The sequence below is a fragment of the Carcharodon carcharias genome, chromosome 13 (assembly GCF_017639515.1).
Source record: "Carcharodon carcharias isolate sCarCar2 chromosome 13, sCarCar2.pri, whole genome shotgun sequence".
Lineage (NCBI taxonomy): Eukaryota > Metazoa > Chordata > Chondrichthyes > Lamniformes > Lamnidae > Carcharodon > Carcharodon carcharias.
Window position 1 is genome coordinate 104479854 of NC_054479.1, and position 17679 is coordinate 104497532.

At 40.7% G+C, this 17679-nt stretch overlaps 1 protein-coding gene and 1 long non-coding RNA gene across 10 annotated transcripts in view; both read right to left on the minus strand.

Moving 5' to 3' along the window:
* The window catches only part of anks1b (ankyrin repeat and sterile alpha motif domain containing 1B), an 865501-nt gene that overhangs the window by 787527 nt on the left and 60295 nt on the right, over positions 1 to 17679 (minus strand). The window lies entirely within an intron of this gene.
* Positions 5130 to 17679, minus strand: part of LOC121285980 — a 35144-nt gene continuing 22594 nt past the window's right edge. The window contains exon 2 of the long non-coding RNA XR_005944863.1: positions 5130 to 8239. This is a non-coding gene — a long non-coding RNA (uncharacterized LOC121285980). The remainder of the gene's footprint in view (positions 8240 to 17679) is intronic.

Below are 17679 nucleotides of genomic sequence, written 5' to 3' on the forward strand. Positions count from 1 at the left end.
CTTCTCTAACTATAATCCGACTCCCAGCTTCGTGTCACGCACCAATTTAAATACCCGTGTTACAAAGATGTGCTTATATCAAGTATTGATTAATTAATTGGTTGGAAAAAGATATTGGACTTTTAAAAAGACAGAATTTTTTGAAACAGACTGAAGTGTTTTCAACCTACATCAGGATGGCCAACACCAATTTACATTTGTGCATGTTCCACATTCTAACCCCAAGGAGAAGAGGTACATCCTTTCACCCACCTCCAATATTCTCTCTCCACCTGGACCCCTCCCTCTGGATTGTTACCTTCTCTTGATCTTTTCATTGAGAACTGTCGGCGCAACATTAGTCGTCTCAATTTCTCTGCTCCTCTCACCCATTCTAATCTCTCTCTCTCTCTCTGAACTTACTGCACCCCATTCTCTCAGGTCCAACCCTGACATTGTCATCAAACTCGCTGACAAGGGTGGTGCTGTTGTTGTCTGGCGCACTGACCTCTACCTCGCGGAGGCTGAGCGTCAACTCTCAGACACTTCCTCCTACCTCTCCCTGGAACATGACCCCACCACTGAACATCAAGCCATTGTTTCCAGGACTGTCACTGACCTCATCTCCTCTGGGGATCTTCCTCCCACAGCTTCCAACCTGATAGTCGCCCAACCTCAGACGGCCCGCTTCTACCTCCTACCCAAAATCCGCAAACAGAACTGTCCGGGTAGACTGATCATGTCAGCTTGCTCCTGCCCCACAGAACTCATTTCTCGTTATCTTGACTCCCTTCTCTCTCCCCTTGTCCAGTCCCTTCCCACCTACATCCGTGATTCCTCTGACATCTTACGGCACATCAACAATTTCCAGTTCCCTGGCCCCAACCGCTTCCTCTTCACCATGGACGTCCAATCCCTCTATACCTCCATCCTCCACCAGGATGGTCTGAGGACCCTTAGCTTCTTCCTCGAACAGAGGCCCGAACAATCCCCATCCACCACTACTCTCCTCTGTCTGGCTGAACTTGTTCTCACACTGAACAATTTCTCCTTCAACTCCTCTCACTTTCTCCAAATAAAAGGTGTGGCTATGGGTACCCGCATGGGCCCCAGCTATGCCTGTCTCTTTATGGGGTATGTGGAACATTCCTTGTTCCAGTCCTACTCAGGCCCTCTTCAACAACTCTTTCTCCGGTACATCGATGATTACTTCGGTTCTGCATCATGCTCTCGTCGGGACTTGGAAAAATTTATTAATTTTGCTTCCAATCTCCACCCCTCCATCATTTTCACGTGGTCCATCTCTGACATTTCCCTTCCCTTCCTTGACCTCCCTGTCTCAATCTCTGGTGATAGACTGTCCACCAATATCCATTACAAACCTACCGACTCCCACAGCTATCTCGACTACAGCTCCTCACACCCCGATTGCTGTAAGGACTCCATCCCATTCTCTCAGTTCCTTTGCCTCCATCGCATCTGTTCCGATGATGCTACCTTCAAAAACAGTTCCTCTGACATGTCCTCCTTCTTCCTTAACCGAGGTTTTCCACCCACGGTCGTTGACAGGGCCCTCAACCGTGTCCGGCCCATCTCCCGCGCATCCGCCCTCATGCATTCTCCTCCCTCCCAGAAACATGATAGGGTCCCCATTGTCCTCACTTAGCACCCCACCAGCCTCCGCATTCAAAGGATCATCCTCTGCCATTTCCGCCAACTCCAGCACGATGCCACCACCAAACACATCTTCTCTTCCCCCCCCCCAGTCAGCATTCCGTAGAGATCGTTCCCTCGGGGACACCCTGGTCCACTCCTCCATCACCCCCTACTCAACCCCCTCCTATGGCACCACCCCATGCCCACGCAAAAGATGCAACACCTGCCCCTTCACTTCCTCTCTCCTCACCGTTCAAGGGCCCAAACACTCCTTTCAAGTGAAGCACCCTTTCACTTGCATTTCCCCCAACTTAGTCTACTGCATTCGTTGCTCCCAATGCGGTCTCCTCTACATTGGAGAGACCAAACGTAAACTGGGCGACCGCTTTGCAGAACACCTGTGGTCTGTCCGCAAGAATGACCCAAACCTCCCTGTCGCTTGCCATTTTAACACTCCACCCTGCTCTCTTGCCCACATGTCTGTTCTTGGCTTGCTGCATTGTTCCAGTGAAGCCCAACGCAAACTGGAGGAACACCACCTCATCTTCCGACTAGGCACTTTACAGCCTTCTGGACTGAATATTGAATTCAACAACTTTAGATGTTGAGCTCCCTCCTCCATCCCCACCCCCTTTCTGTTTCTTCCCCCTTCCTTTTGTTTTTTCCAATAAATTATATAGATTTTTCTTTTCCCACCTATTTCCATTATTTTTAAATATTTTTAAATATCTTTAAATCTTTTATGCTCTCCCCACCCCCATGCATGCCCTACCATCCATTCTTAATTAGCACATTCATTTAGATAATATCACCACCTTTAACACCTATGTGTTCTTTTGTTCTGTTTTCTGTGACATCTTTTGATGATCTGCTTCTATCACTGCTTGTTTGATCCTACAACCACACCACCCCCCTCCACTTCTCTCCCCCAACCCAAACCGCACCCCCTCCCCACACACACACACCTTAAACCAGCTTATATTTCACCCCTTCCTTGGATTCACCTAGTTCTGTTGAAGTGTCATGAGGATTCGAAACGTCAACTCTTTTCTTCTCCGCCGATGCTGCCAGACCTGCTGAGTTTTTCCAGGTAATTCTGTTTTTGTTGAAGAGGTACAAGTCTGTCTTTGGTGAGTTTTGCAAAGACCCCAATCCCTCCCACCCCGCTCTCAGCCGGCAACAATGAATGCCCTTCCCTTCCTATTGACAAAGTATCTGTGGAAGCCTGTTACAGCATTCAGCAGCTGAAGACAAACCAAAAGTTAATTCTGTTGAAGGGTCATGAGGACTCGAAACGTCAACTCTTTTCTTCTCCGCCAATGCTGCCAGACCTGCTGAGTTTTTCCAGGTAATTCTGTTACAGCTTTAATCCAATTCAGCACTGAAAACAAAAACCTGATTTAGCCTGCAGCCAGCTGATAACTCAAGCTACAAGCTGTGGACTTCTTTTATTTCTTTAGGATAATAATTTGGCCAAATATATTCTCCCCTACTCTACGTGTGTGTGTGTGTGTGTGTGTGTGTGTTTGACAATGCGTGTGTGTGTGTGTGTGTGTTTGACAATGCGTGTGTGCGAGCTTGCACGCAAGTCGGACTGTATTTTTGTTATTTTTACCCAGGTCGGTTTTAGCATAATAGAACTAATCTCTTTCATTGTTAAATTCAAGAAAACCTCCCTGGCTAGTTATTTTATGATCACAGCATGTAAACATTTAAGTACACACTAACTTTTTAAAAAAAAATATTTTTGATAATGTCATGGTCAAATGAGGAGAGAGAAAAGAGGGAAGCCTTTTGACCTCTCCTCACCTAATCATAGCAGCGGTGTCTCTGCAATACATCAAACCCAATTTCTGCAGCGTGATAATACGGAATTTGTTTAAGATTTGAAGACAATTCAATTGCAATACATTATAAAATATATCCTTTCAAATTGAAATTGTTTTTTTTTAAAAGTATTTTTGAAAAGTTTAAAAATAATTTAATGTACTCAACCATGTGGTGGCCTGCTGTGTACAGCAATTGATGGCATTTAATTTCTCTGTCGTACCAACATATTCTCTCAGCCAAGTATTAAATGATAGAATGCTAAATTGATGGGTTTTTTTAAAAATGGTCTGGTAATTACTCAATGTATCTTGAAGAGTTGAGAATAATAGGATTAACTAAGTCCCATGTATCTCATAACTTGATACTTTATCTGCCTAGCAGGTAAGCAATAACCAGGTGTTTTGAATCCTAAGCGAACTGCAGCTCACTAATCAACAAGTTCCACGCTTTTCACATTTTCTCAGTTCCATAATCACAAATACTTATCCAAGCTTTTGTCACCTTTGGATTCAATTTCTCCAATGTCTTCCTTGCTGCCCTCACATCCTCCTTCCCTCTATAAGCTTTAACGTGTTCAAAAATAAGCCATGCGTTCCGTCCCACTTCCTGCTGACATTAGCTCCTTATAACCCAAAACATGAGTTTAAAAACCTTGCCTCACACAATCTCTTGAGGTTTTATATCCTCTCCCACATATTCAGTCCAGTGACTGCAGCTGTTTGCCCATCACACACCCTCTCACTGACCCACCTCTCCACATTCTAGTACATATTCCCTTTAGCAGTGACTAATGTTCGCCCACTGATCAGTCCATAAATGAGTCACTCTTTTCATATTTAACCAATGACCTTTTGGTAGTCTCACTACATTGTGTAGCTTGATAAAATGTTGTTGGTGGATGATGATTCTGCCTAAAATGGAAATGTCCGTTGACAGTGAACAACTGTACCATTTTTCTGCTGTTTCTATTGGGTGCTATTTAAGAAAGCAGCATTTTTCACAGTTGAGAGGGAGTACACAAGGAATATGTTTTTTTTTAAATAGAACCACACAGTGAAACAATAGACTCTCAAGACACAGACATGAAGTAGTTCCCAGCAGAGGCATTATCCCACGGTATCACATCCTGAATGTGTTTGTTTATAAATAAAATTATATGAGTCCAGCCTTCTGGAGAGATTAGGGGGCTTGCAAGTAAAGAGGGGCAGAAAGAAAATCTTCCCTCTTGAAACTTTGAAAAATACATCACTATTCTGAGCAGAGAACTGTCACCTGGAAGCATCACCTTTGTAGTTATGCAAAAACGTAGATGTGTCAATACACTAAACAATGGTTTTGCATGTTCCTCTGAATTAATGACATGGATTTTGCAATTAGCAGCGAAGCGATGGTACCTCACCAGTGAATGACCTTAAAGAAAGCTTCTCACAAAGATTTAGCAAGTTCTGTGGCAAGGATTTCACCTTTGCCAATATTGATCTGAATCTGGCACCAAGTCAAGGGGTTCCTCAGGCATCCAACAATAGTGATGTCATCAAGCAAGGAAAGCAGCCAATCCCATTGAAGAATTCTGACAGACAGCAAACCAGGAAGTAAACTGCATTGATTATCCTTCATTTTGTATAAATTTTACAGACAATGAAATAAAGATTGTGACAGACACATTAGAAGTGGAAATATCATAAACTTAAACATTATGATTCCATAGTTTTTAATTTTAACATTATACAATTATTTAAAATGAGATGTCCAGGGCTGGAGAAGTTGTTCAGTTATGAGTAAGTATATCGCTAAAACCCCAGTTATACCTCATGAACAAGACATAACTTTTCTTGTGGTTTAACAGTGAAACTGCAATATAAAGGGGGAATTTCTCATTAGTTGATAGATGGTCGTCTGCAGGGATTTCAACAATGCACTCTATGGAGGAGCAGAGAATTGGTGGCAGCAGCTTCTGCATTTACTTGCATATGCCAGATGTCGCTGTCTGTTTCATAGGGTAACAAAGGCAGATGCAAAATCCAGGCCTATGCTAACATGTTCATTAAACTGCCTGATAAATGTTACAATGGACAATTAGGCAAAGCAGCTTTGTGCGTTCAATACAAGGATCAATACAGTTCAATTGCAAAAATTACAGGAATTTGTCTTTAATAATGAATGTATCCATAGGTAAAGGGGTAATCCATTTAGCTCCTCAGCCAAGATGGTTCTGCTGTACAATGAGATCATGGCTGATCTGTGACCCAAACCTGTGTGGCTTAGTCCTATATCCCTTGTTACAGACAGGTGAGAAGTAGTAGAATGTCTCTCCTCTCTTTCCATCCCTCAGTTGACCACAACAGAATTCGCTTGCCAATTCAGTGAGTGATTAGCTATTTAAATGCAACGACTGTAAAAGACACACATGGACAGATTTTCTTCTAAGTTTTAAAAGGAAAATAGTATTTAATATACTTACACCCACTCTAAATAAAGATAATAAAAACACTCCAACTCTCACTCACATATGCATTCAAGAGTTCTCACACATGCACAAGTTAGTTACAAAGTGGGAGGGTAGATTAAATTGTTTAAAGAGTAAAAACAAGTCATTTATATATGGATCCTGTAGATTGATGGCTAGGATGGTTTCAGACAGGGCTCGATGATCTTTATGGATCTGCATTGAGATGATTTAAAGATGTTGATGGGATAATTTGTCTTTTTTTCCCCCTAGAATCAGCAGCTGCTGGGTTGATATTTAAGGCACTACCTGCGGCATGAGGCTGGTCAAAAAATAGGCAGGGCACTAGCTTGCAGAATGGCTGAAGACAGAGGGAGTGTGCCAACTCAGGGTCTTTCTGGTCTCATTCTGACCTGAAAAGAAGCAGTTTCTTAAAACATTAGAGGGTTAGTTTGCTCATCACATGATGATCTCTCAAACTGGAAGTTACCCAAACATGGTCACAGCAAGCTGATTCCAGATCCATTATTTAAAAATGGTTAGATTAAGGCCAGTGGAGTTACCTTCTCAGCCACGGTCCATGGTTAAAAGTGATCAAGTCTAATGGCTTGGTCCACTGTCCAGCTGAATACAGAGGTTATGTCTAGATGTTTATTGAATGGTTTAGGAGATGGGTCATTCATACTCATTTAAGTTGATCATCTCTGGTGGACTAATTCTGTACAGCCCAGAGCCTTGCTGATAGCTGTACCTACAAATTACAAAGCCATGTGAATGTTCAGCCATTTTAGGATCTGCTGTTTAAGTCACTTAAGATGCTGTCCTTCACTCTGTTTAAACTTTCAGCCTACTCAATAAAGTCATTTGTGGTATGAAACATGGCTTTATAACAATCTTAACCCCTTTGGTTGACAAAAATCGCTCTCAGATTTAAAATTAACTGACCTAGTTTCAGCTGCCACTTTTGAAAGAGAGTGCCAAACACCTCCAACCTTTTTCATGTTGAAGTGTTTCTTCACTTCATTGTTGAAAGGCCTGGCTGCAATTTTTAGGCTATGTTTCCGAATCCTAGATTCCCCAATCAGTGGGAATAGTTCATTAACAAAATGCACAATGTAAGTAAAACAAATCTAAAACAGCTATTTAATATGAGCAGCTCTCACATTAGGTCCTACAATATTACATTAAGACTGTACCCATACTATTTAAATATTAGAGGGGAATAGACTGCATTATTTTTCCAGAAACACTGCTCTTGCCATGAGAACACCACATTACTGATGCAGATATTAGCAAATGAGTACTTAACACATTCATATGGTCCACTGTTTTAACAGGTGTGCTAATCAGTTATGAGTGCCAACAATAAATTCTAACACCATTTAATTTATTAGCAAGACTCCTTGTGCAACATCAGATTAAGTTTGTCTTAATTTGGAAAGTCAAATGTTTCCTATTATTCAATGTGATGTCTTGCAACAAATAAAAATGATGGCCAAGGGTCTAACCCCACCTCAGAAATTTGACTGCATAAATTGACAGCAGTAGGGTGAGTGCTACACAGGTGGAGATGACTACAGCCTTGTTATTAACAAAAGGGATATCAAAATATCCTTGATCTTGTACAGAGTACAATATAAACATTACATTTTAAGAACCAGATTTTAAAACGTCCACTTCATGGTAAATTGAGGCCTCAACTGCTGTCTCAAGTGGAGTATAGGATCACATGGCACTAACTGAAAAAGAGCAAAGGAATTCTCAAGAGTGTTCCGGTCAATATTTGTGTTTCAATCAACATCACTAAAAAATTATTTAGTTATTGATCTCCTTGCTCTATGTGGAAATTCTTATGTGCAAACTGGCTACCACATTTCTCTCCATTACACCAGCTATCATATTTTAAAATGTACTTCATTACATGAGGAGCGGTATGGGGCATCGTGAAGTTATGCAAGATGTTATATATCTGCAAGTGCTTTCTTTTTATAACCATGCTAACTACCCACATTACAGAAAAGTAAACTCAGGCAGAAAATGACAAGATAATGAAAGAATAATAAAATGGCCAAGAGTGCGGCCAGTCTGAGCTCAAATATGTCCAGCCATTTGAATTGCAGTTCCTGTTGTCAAAACCCCTTAAATGCATTTCAGCTTTGTAGAACTCATTATTGGTTATCAGCTACATAATATACACCACAACAGGTAGCCAAGTAGAGTACGATTCATCATTTTTCAGTCAAACGCCCCTTTGTAGTCACATGAAGGGAAAACAGCTGGAATCTTCATAAGACAATTAGTTGCTGGGTTAAATCGAACAAGATTCTCCTATATGGTAGGAAAAAAACAATAAAGAAATAGTTGAAAGATCTGTAACCCTGATGTGTTATACCATTAATTGGACTATGAACCAAACCAGACTCATAAACCTCAGGAAACCAACATTTCTTTTAAAATGCCGATGTTTTATTGCTTTTACAAAGCAATTGCATGTATTGTATTAAACAGCAGGGTTGGAGTGTATTGGGTTTTTCATGGTTGGCACCCTCAGCATTGGAATCACACTCCTTTAGCCTTCCTAGGCAGGTACTATTCCTCCTTATTAGACTACAAATTGGTAACTTATCGCAAAGGAAGGGTGTGGAGTGGTTTGTTTTTGCCCCTTCCCATCACCCACCTCTCTTTAGGGAATTGCCAAGTCTCCACTAAGCACCATTACATTTCAATCTAAAGACAATATTATTCTGGGAAAACAAATCCCTTCATCTGATGAACATTTATTTCCTTGCTTGGGAAAAGAGATTTGCATTTTTTGACTTATATTTTCCCCAAGTCTTCCAGAAACTGACTATCAGGCAGCAAGGGAATATGCTGCAGCCTTGGTTGCAATGCAACTTGACAAGGAGATGCACAAGAGTGCCTAAGCATCTTCAATTCAGATTTTACTTCCTATACATCCCACAATGATATAACTAGCTAGGAGCATGCAGGTACAGCAAGTATTTCAGAAGGCAAACAAAATGTTGGCCTTTATTGCAAGGGGAATGAAGTATAAAAGTAGGGAAGTCTTGCTACAGCTGTGCAGGGCATTGGTGAGACCACACCTGGAGTACTACCTACAGTTCTGGTCTCCTTACTTAGAGAGGGGGACATAGCTGCATTCAAGTCAGTTCATAGAAGGTTCACTAGGCTGATTCCTAGGATGAAAGGGTTTTCTTAAGAGGAATAGTTCAGTAAGTTGAGCCTATAGTCATTGAAGTTGAGAAGAATGAGACACAACTCTATGGAAACATTTAAGATTTGGAGGGGGCCTGACAGGGTAGATGCTGAGAGGATGTTTCCTTTTGTGGGGGAATCTAGAGATAGGGGGCACAGTATAAAAATAAGGGGTCTCCCATTTAAAATGGAGATGAGGAGGAATTTCTTCTCTCAGAAGGTCGTTCATACTTGAAATCCTCTCCCCAAGCAAGCAGTGGAGGCTACAGGTCATTGAATATATTCAAGTCCAACTTTGACAGATTATTGTTTGACAAGGGAGACAAGGGCTATGGGGGACAGGCAGGAAAATGGAGTTATGGCCACATGAAATCAGCCATGATCTTACTGAATGGCGGAGCAGGCTCAGGGAGCTGAATGGTCTACTCCTCCTATTTCTTATGTTCTTCTGAATCTTGTCTTTCATCCATCCTTGTTCTGAGGGTTGGCCGTGCTAAGAACAATCTTTTTCCACTAATTTCTATTCTCCACTGCCCTCATTGCCTGTCCCAAAGAGAGGCCGGTCCACATTTTGATATTATCCATCCATGCCATCTTGGATCTTTCTTGTGCACACCTTCCAGGTGTTTTTCCTTGCATTACCTTTTTCCAAAGACTTCCCTCCTGTTCACATCATATGTCCAAAATATGTGAACTTCCTTGATATCACTACCTCAAACAAATTCTTCTTAACTTCAGATTTGTCCAGCACCCCTCATGTGTCTGCTTGGCTGTCCATGACACACACAATATTTGTCTGAGTCCTTTCATTTCAAATGCTATCAGAGCCTCGTTACTCTTCCTGATGGTCCAGCTTTCACAGCCATACATCATCACAGACCACACAGGGCTTTCAGAAGATGAATTTTCATTGTAATCTAGATGCTGTGGCTACTACATACTCTTAAGCAAGGTCACAACTCCATGACTCTTGCCAAGTCTAGCCTGAATTTCTTTGGTAGACTCTGCACCTTGCATGATGAGTGAAGGTATCAACCCGTTCAAGCTGAATTCCATTAATTAGAATCTTGCAAATCTTTCCACTCACACCTTCTTCTAGTCAACATTCATCAGGAAACTGTACTTCCTGTTAACTTGATCAGGACAATTCACCAACTCCTGTAGCTCCTCCACCAATAGCGCTCAGGAATACTTGTTGCAAACTATTAACATAAGCAATGTCTGCCTTTCACCATTAAATTTCCAAGTCTTTTGAGTGGTTTTGAATTAGTAAAACGGACTTGAATTTGAGAGGAAAAATAATTCTCTGAAGATCCTAGACCACAGCCTTGTTATTAACAGAAGGGATAACTTGCTTACAATGATTGCAACATCTTGTTCAGAGCACAATGTTACAATTGCATTTTAGCAGCAGCTATTACATATTTCCTACAGATCTTTAAAAACGTGCACTTCGTGAAACTACAGTGATATGCTATTATAAGCGTCAAGTTTAGCAGTCAAGATTTTGCACTGCACAGTCCATTCACAAATACTGTGCATTTTGCTGCTAAAATGAGTTGGCAGTGTTGTGACTGTAGAAACTTATATTCATTACATTACTTTGACAATACAAGCGTTGTCCGTGAGTTGTGTAAATAATTAAGGGTTGTCATTTAGCTTAACTGTGCATTCATGCTTTGCTTATTTTAAGATTTATTGGTGTTCAAAATAAAAACTGATTTTTTCCCCCCTCATTTCTAATAATGCATCATTTTCGGAGGGGGGGGGGGGGGAAGAGAGGAGGTGGGGGGAGTTGACTGCAGTTCTTTTTCACTATTGTTTTTCCAAACACCCAAAATGAACAGAATTTTAAAATTATCCTGGGGACTACCATTGACCAGAAACTGAACTGGACTAGCCATATAAACACAGTGGTTACAAGAGGTCAGAGGCTAGGAACCCTGCGGCAAGTAATTTACCTCCTGACTCCCCAAAGCCTGTCCACCATCTACAAGGCTCAAGTCAAGACAGTGATGGAATATTCTCCATTTGCCTGGATGGCTACAGCTCCAACACCACTCAAGAAGCTTGACACCATCCAGGACAAAGCAGCCTGCTTGATCAGCACCCAATCAACAAACATTCACTTTCTCCAGCACTGATGCAGTGGCAGCAGTGTGTATCATCTACAAGATGCACTGCAGAAACTCACCAAGGGTCCTGAGCAGCATCTTCCAAACCCACAACTGCTACCATCTAGAAGGATATGGGCAGCAGGTACATGGGAACACCACCACCTGGAAGTTCCCCTCCAAGCCACTCGCCATCCTGATTTGGAAGTATATCGCCATTCCTTCACTATCGCTGGGTCAAAATCCTGGAGCTCCCTCTCTAACAGTACTGTGGATGTACCTACACCACATGGACTGCAGCTCACCACCACCTTCTCGAGGGCAATTAGGGATGGGCAATAAATGCTGGCCTGGCCAGCAAGTCCCACATTGAGTAAATGAATTTTTAAAAATCAGCAATAAGCACATACTTTAAAAGATCCTGAACAATACGTTGCCACTCCATGATCAAAACATTCTAAACACTAATATACTGTCCCACCCATAGTCTAAGGAAATTGGCAATTACTATACCCAACTATGGATCTTTCTAATTGCAGAAAAGCAACCTCAAAGTCGTAGCTACAAATATTCACTGCCTGAAACATTAGAGCTCATTATCGAGCAACTGCAAAGAACCACACTTACTAAAAGAAATCGAGAGAGATTAGGCTGTAAAAAAAATTGCAAAACCACAAAAAGCACCAATTACATGCCAGCTGCTAATGCATCTATACCACATTGCATCAGAAAGGTTTTGTGATTCTGAGATGGCAGAGGGAGGCCATTCAGCCCATCGAGTCTGCACTGGCTCTCTCAACATCATTCTACCTAATCCCACTCCCCTGTAACCTTGCAAATTCTCTCTTTTCAGATAGAAATCCGATTCCCATTTGAATACTTTGATCAAACCTGCCTCCACCATCCTTTCAGCAAATTTGTTCCAGACTCCAACCACGCTCTGGGTGAAAAAATGTTTCCTCACATCATTTCTACTCCTTGTGACGAAAGTATAATTTTCATAATATTTTTCTGGTTTATTGTGAAGTAGGTTTATGGGCATGATTATAGTTGGGTCTGTCTGTGAGATTTAATTACATTTAGAGTCAAGTAGACTGCAAGCTTGAAGTCATCAAAAGAAGCTAGGTGTAGGAATGGGCTTGACATGCTAATGAGTAAACATGGATGCTGGCTTAGCATGTAAGGTGTGAAGGATATTTGCATTTTTAGCAAAATGAAGGGATTGTTTGGATTTCAAAGGGATGATAGTCTGTTTACAACTAGCCAGATAATCAAGGCTGAGGGGTTCATTTTTCCTAGAAGTTACTGACAATATTGGCAATATGAATGTTTATATATCATGAGGAAGATACAGTTTCAAAAACATATGGAACAATAGAATTTACATATAGAAACATAGGAACAGGAGAAGGCCATTCAGCCGTCAAGCCTGCTCCGCCATTCAACACGATCATTGGCTGATCGAATAGTTCAATGCCTTTTACCCACACTACCCCCATAACCCTTTACATTATTGTTAATTAAAAATCTATCAATCAATCACTACCTCGATCATACTCAATGACTGAGCTTCCAAGGTCCTCTGGGCTAGAGAATTCCAAAGATTCACAACCCTCTGAGTAAAGAAATTTCTCCTCACCTCTGTTCTAAACAGCTTCCCCCTTATTTTGAAATTGTGATCCCTGGTTCTAGACTTCCCAACCAGAGGAAAACATCTTACCTGTATTTACCCTGTCTATTCCTTTAAGTATTTTGTAGGTTTCAATGAGGTCACCTCTCATTCTTCGAAACTTTGGACAATACAGGCCCAGTTTCCCCTATCTCTCTTCATAAGACAGCCCGCCATACCCGGAACAGGTCTGGTGAACCTTCGTGGCACTCCCTCGACGGCAATAATATCCCTTCTGAGGTAAGGGGACCAAAACTGCACACACTACTCCAGATGCGGTCTAACCAAGCTCCTATGCAACGAAGCAAGACTTCACTACTCCTGTACTCAAATCTTCTTGTGATAAAGGCTAATATTTCATCAGCCTTCCTAATAGCTTTCTGCACCTGCATGTTAGCTTTCAGTGACATATGGACAAGGATGCCCAGGTCCCTTTGTACACCTACACTTTCTAATATCTTACCATTTAGGAAATACTTTGCCTACCTGTTCCTTCTATCAAAGTGGTAGCCTGATTTTTCCACATTTGATTCCATTTGCCATGTTCTTGCCCTCTCAATACATCTGTCCAAATCCTTCTGTAGTCGCTTTGCATCATTCTCTCAACACACATTCCTACCTAGCTTTGTATCATCCGTGAACTTGGAAATATTGCATTTGGTCTCCACATCCAAATCATTGATATTGTGAATAGCTGGGGCCCCAAGTACTGATCCTTGCGGTACTCTACTAGTCTGCCTGCCAATGTAAGAATAACCAGTTTATTCCTACTGTTTTCTGCCTGTTAGCCAATCCTTAATCCATGGCAGTATATTACCTCTTATCCCATGTGCTTTTATTTTGCTAAATCAACCTCCTGTGGGGGACTTTATCAAAAGCCTTCTGAAAATCCAAGTATACTACAACCATCAACTCTCTTTTATCAATTTTGTTAGTAACATCCTCAAAATCTCCAACAAGTTCATCAAGCATGATTTCCCATTTGTAAATCCATGCTGACCATGCCCAATCAGATCATGATTATCAAAGTATCCATTTATCACATCCGTTATAATAGATTATAGTGTGTTCCCTACTAGTGACGTAAGGCTAACAAGCCTGTAGTTCCCAGTTTTCTCTCTCCCTCCTTTATTTAATAGGGGGTGACATTTGCTTCCTTCCAATCTTCAGGAACCATTCCAGAACCTATAGAATTTTGGATGATGATCACCAATGCATCCGCTATCTCTATAGCAACGTCTTTCCACACTCTGGGATGCAGAATGTCAGGTCCTGGTAACTTTCAGTACCATTAATTTCTCTAATGCTACCTTCTTATTTATACTAATTTCCTTCATCTCCTCATTGTCCCCAGTTCCTTGGATCTCTATATCTGGGAGATTTCCTGTATCTTCATCAGTGAAAACAAACACAAAGTAATCACTTAGCTTCTCTGTCATTTCCCTAATCTCCATTATGAATTCTCCTGACTGTCTGTAATGGATCCACATTTGTCTTAGCCAATTGCTTCCTTTTTACATACCCGTAGAAGCTTTTACAGTCCGCTTTATGTTTTTTGTTAGATTGAATTCATATTCTATTCTCCCTTTCTTACCAGTTTCTTGGCCTTCCTTTGCTGTATTCTAAAACCTCCCAATCCTCAGGTTTAGTACTAGTTCTGGCAACTTTATAAGCCTTTTCTTTTAATCTTATACAGCTCTTAACTTCCTTTATCAGCCACAGCTGACTGACATTTTTTGGGTTTTTGCACCTTGAAGGAATGTTTAGGTGCTGTAAGCTATGTAACAGTTCTTTGAAGACTATCCATTGCCTATGTACAGTCATATTTTTTAATGTATCTTCCCAATCTACCTCAGCCAATTTGTCCCTCATGCCTTCATAATTTCCTTTATTCAACTTTAACACCCTTGCTTCAGAGTGAACCATCTTACTTTCAAACGTGAAGTAAAATTATATCATATAGTGGTCACTCATCCCTAAAGGTTCTTTTACAACAATATTATTCGTTAGCCCTTTTTCATTACATAATACTAGGTCTAAAATAGCCTGTCCTCTAGTATGGCACCCAGAACTGGACACAATACTCCAGATGAGGCCTAACTAGTACCAAATACAAGTTTAACATGACCTCCTTACTCTTGTACTCAATGCCCCTATAAATAAAACCTAGGATACCATATGCTTTATTAACTACTCTCTCAACGTGCCCTGCCACCTTCAATTACTTATGTACATACACACCGAGGTCCTTTTGTTCCTGCATCTCCATTAGAGTTTCTCCCTTTATTTTATACTCTCTCTCCATATTCTTCCTGCCAAAATGAATCATCTCTCACGTCCCGACATTGAACTTAATCTACCATTTGTCTGCCAAACCCACCAAATGTCTATGCCTGTAAAGAATTAGAGAGTCATATAAACCATGTACAGTTACCTTATTCTATATTATTCCAGGAAGTTTCAAAAAGATCACCTCAACTCACTTCAATTCCTCTTTGCAGCAAAATTACTCAGTATGTGGTTATGCAAACAGCCCAGTGCCCACTGAATGAATTACACAGCCCAAAATAAATTGTTCATTGCTCCTCCTCAGCAGTATTTGCAAATAGGAAATAGCTAACAAAACATATCATGTGGTTCTTGTAGTAGGGGTTAATTCTAACTGATATGCTAATGAAACAGCATACATCATCGCAGGAAGTGATGCAATGTCTTATGATCTTACTCTCTCTTGTAGACCTCATGGCAAGATGAAGTCACATAAGTTGTTTCTCAATAAAGTTAGCGTTTTCCTTACTTCAGCAGATTCTAAATATTTTGTGTTAACATAATGAGACCAGAAATATTGTAGTCCTCTGCAAGCATTTACAAGCCTTTCAAATTGTCAGTTTGTCGTTTGGAAAATAAATGATAAATGAAAGTGAATAATGGCCAAAATATTCCAATATAACTGTACTTATGAAAAATCAGAGACCGGTACTCTCCATAAAACCGAACAGCAAAGTTATTAGCAGAGATGGACTAAGTGCCTCTATCAAAGATGGCAGAGAGCTCAGCCAGGACAACGAGAAGTCAGCAGCCACAGTCTCAGTTGCATTCATTGTGGTTGCAGTATCATGGCTGAGGTGGCAGCTGCTTTGGACACTAAACCACAAGCTTCAAATAAACGTCTCATCAATAATCTTGACATAGATACATGTGAATGAATTTGTGGATTGCTCTAAAGGTATAAATTATTCATGCAAAGTGGGAGCTACAAGAGTTGAGAAAGTTGAATAAGATCAACAAAGGTGAGGACATTAACATTGAGGAAAAAGCATGGAGCAACTACATAAAACTAAACATATGAGCACTGGCTCCTAGCACCTTCCACCAACACAATGCACAGTACTGGAGACAGAATCATTGTAAGGCATGATGGCTAAATTGTCAAATATTTGTACTTTTTACAATTTAAAAAAAAAGGATTTGCTTTATCAACTGTGCTATTTTTAACCTGCATTTTTATGGTAGATTGCAAATTTAACAGGTCACATTAATTAAAATCACACTGTAGTAGGTAATAACCACCCATCTTCCTGATGAAAAGTTATCCACAAGTGTTAAAATCCAATGTTCCTGAAAAACTTAATGAACTTACAAGTCACTACTTGCAAAGAGTTTTGAGTGCACTACATAATTATTGCTAAATTGAGTTTCCTCTTCAATGCTATGCACACATTCATTCAGAACATTTCAGCAAAATGTGGGAAGTTCTCCTTAGTGCACTATAATCTGTAGTGAATGAGATGAAAACCCAATCCATAACACATTGCATCAATATGCACTCGCACTTAAAGGAGGGGGAAAGTTTCAAGGGGATTTTTTAGTATTAAGTGCTGCCCATCTTTAGAATTTTAGTGCTAAAAACCCCAAGGAACATGATTTCCCTTCCCATGGAGACCCACTATTTCAGACCTCATCGTTCAGCTGGAATCATTCCAAAGATGTAGATTAGAGCAGATTTGTTCACAAAAATGGAAGTTTGTTATCCAGGCTGGTATGGATGCTGACTGAATATCAACTAAGCCGGAAAAAGAGAGAGTACCTTAAAGGATCCAAATCTCCCAAAGCATGAACATCGATGCTGGTGAGTGAAGTCACAATGGTTCTCTCATCACCTGCCCCCGTCCCCCACAAACTTCATGAAACAAGCATAAGTCCCATAGCATACATCAGAGTAGTTATTAAGCCAGAGTTAAACAACCAAAGGATCAGCTGAGTGACTGAGATTGCAAAGTGTGTGTGTTTGAATTATGACACTCAGGCAATCGTGGGATAAGTGACAAAATTTGAAAGCACATCTTGTAATTCATTCTTGATACAAGAACAATAGTATTTGAATTTCATTCATTTTCTTCTGTCTGATTGCCTGCCGCATACTCCAATTTTCCCGATCTCACTGCACTAGTGCAATGAATAATAAAAGATTCTGATATTGGAACTGAAGAACAGGAGTAAGTCATTAAGTTCCTCAAGCCTTTTCCACCATTCAGTTGGGCCAGAGCTGAAGCCTATTCGCCCACCTTAGCTCCATATGCCATCCATCCACCTTTGTGGGAGGATGCTCCTGATTCGAACTATCCTTTGTGAACAAGTGCTTTCTGATTTCACTCCTGGATGGCTTAGCTCTAAGATTACATCTGGATTTCCCAACAGGCGGAAATAGGAAGTCTATTTACCGTATTGAATCTCTATCAATTTAAATACCTCGATTAGATCACTCCTCA